The 2,536-nt window shown below is 36.4% G+C and overlaps 1 non-coding gene across 1 annotated transcript; it reads left to right on the top strand.

Annotated features, from left to right (window-relative positions):
• The first annotated feature begins 1,801 nt into the window (after positions 1 to 1,801).
• On the top strand, positions 1,802 to 1,907 carry LOC138833050 (U6 spliceosomal RNA). Its single transcript, XR_011373767.1, has one exon. It is a non-coding gene; the product is annotated as a U6 spliceosomal RNA (small nuclear RNA).
• Positions 1,908 to 2,536: the final 629 nt, after the last annotated feature.

The following is a 2,536-nucleotide window of genomic DNA, read 5'->3' as shown; positions in this document are numbered from 1 at the left end:
TGAACTCTGGGCTTTGCTCACATCTGGCTCTCTACCACTGAGCCATGCCTGTGGTTCCAGCCTTTTGCTGGCTAATTGGATAAAAGACTCTCATAGATTTGTCTGCCCAGATTTGGCTTTAAGCCATGATCCTCAGATCAGATCATAGCCTCTTGAGTAAGATTAACACCATTGCCCAGAAATCCTTTCCAATTCTGAAACTTAATGATTATAGTGTGGTTAAAACATTTTAAGTAGTATATTACAAGAAAGCAATACAAACTTGTGCATAGGTAGCAAGACATAATTATTGTCCAACAAGATATTCATGAAATGCTTATCACAATGGCACAACAAAGATAAATTGTGGCAGTTGTCAGCAAATCTGGGTAATATTCACTCAAGTATGGATATGAACAATAGACTGGATTCCCTATCTTTGTCTCCACACATGAGTTATCTTCTCTCAGAACGAAAAGTTCTATCTTTCCTCTTATTTTGTTTCTTGTAAACTCTGACTCATTGCTCTTTCCTGACCACTGTTGGTTCCTGTTTTCTGTCAGCTGGCTGGCACTGCCACATTTCTTACTGAGGCAATGAGAAGTCATGAGCCACAGATCCCAGAAATAATCAGACATGTGGTGATTTTAAGCCTTACACAACCTTCAGAACTCAAAATCACGCTGGGAAATTATTAACTGGGGATAACTGGCTGGAAGATGATGTTTAATCCAGTGAGATGAGAGAATACTGGTACCTCCATGTTCTCTAGTAACAAGAGATTCTGTCTAGGGAAATTCTGAGACATGTACCCAGATCTTAAAGAGTCATCATGCAAAACAATAAATGATATTGACTTCCAAAAAAATCCTATAATGGCTGGGTTCTGATCCATGCCTATAATCCTAGCTACTCCGGAGGCTCAGATATGAGGATCACAGTTCAAAGCCAGCCAAGGCAGGAACAACTTTAAACTCATATCTCCAATTATCTACTATAAAACTGGAAGTAGCATTGTGGCTCAAAGTGGTAGAGTGTTAGCCTTGGGCAAAAACTCGGGGACAGCACTCAGACCAAGCTCTAAGACCAAAAAAAGAAAATCCTACAATGAAGAAATATAGAAACAGACAAACAAATACCCTCAGGCTTTTCCAGTAAGGTGTGAAACCAGGGAATCCTTTTAAACTCTTAGACATAACACATATATACCTGTGATGACTGATGAATATGCTAAAGAATGTACTTTGAAAATATTTAAGAATCATAGTAATATTAAAACAGAAAGGCAAAAAAATGGGATGAGAAATGAAGTGGCCAACATAGTAGAATGAGCTTAGAGTCAATATTATGGTTTTCCAGATGTGTTTGCAGTTCTGAGTCTGGACTTCACATATTCCTATAGGATTGTCCTGATTTAAGGAGTGTCTGAGCCACTGGGCTGATCTGTCACTTTCATAAGACTTTGGTTCATTTAATGATAGGTCAACAAGTAATGACTGCTAAGAACCAAGGTTTCTCTTGCTTTTAAATTTGCTAGAATTTCCAAAAATTGAAATAAAGTTGATCTATATGTACTTTAAATAATGAGAATACATACTGAGACAGTATTTGCTAATAAAGCTAAAAGATTTTTTTACAGAAACAGTGAAAAGATGTTTTCAGACAGACCAGTTTTGAAATCCTGTCTTACCCATATGACTTATCACCTTTTAGTTCCATATTTGTAAAAAAAAATATTTTACTTGCAAGCTAATCCAAGTATTAGAAATAGCATATACATTCTCAGGAATCATTATATCATACTTTTTAAAGGACAAAACATATGTTCACTTTGGCAACACATACACTAAAACTAGAATCATAAAGAGAAGATTAGTATTGCTCATATATAGGATAATAAGCAAATCTGTGAAGTGTTTCATATTTTGTAGGAATAAAAGGAACAATTGCATACTGTTGTGGAAGTATAAATTAGTGTGATAACTGTGGAAATCAGTATGGGGGTGGGCCTCCACAAAAAAAATAAAGAATGGATCTACCATGTAATCCAGAAATCTTGTTTTGTACTCAAAAGTACAAAATTCATTTTTATAGAGATACCTGGGTATCTGTGTTTATCATAAATCTATTCACAAATAGCCAGGTTGTGTTATTATTCTAGAGGCTCAACAATGGATGAATGGATAAAAATTATAGTACAATCAACCCCAAATGGATCAAAGACCTCGAAGTAAGAAAAGATGCCCTGAAAATATCACAGGAAGGGATAGGGCATACACTAGGGCTCCTTGGTACAGGTCAAAAGTTCCTAAATAAAGATCCAGAAACAAAATCAAAGAAAGGCTGTTTAAATGGGACTGCATTAACCTACAGAGCTTCTGCATGGCAAAGGACATAGGTAGCAAGATCAATAGAAAGCACACAGATTGGGAGAAGATCTTCACTAGCTATACAATAGACAAGAGCCTCATACCAAATCCCCCAAAAACAAATCCTCAAAGAAACAAGCACCCTATTAATAAGAAGGCCTACCCTAGGGTCAAAGTTATTGTCAGGT

The sequence above is a fragment of the Dipodomys merriami genome, unplaced genomic scaffold (genome assembly GCF_024711535.1).
Source record: "Dipodomys merriami isolate MVZ:Mamm:240054 unplaced genomic scaffold, mDipMer1.0.p SCAF_20, whole genome shotgun sequence".
Lineage (NCBI taxonomy): Eukaryota > Metazoa > Chordata > Mammalia > Rodentia > Heteromyidae > Dipodomys > Dipodomys merriami.
Note: the sequence above shows the minus strand (reverse complement) of the source record. Positions and strands in the feature narration are given on the sequence as shown.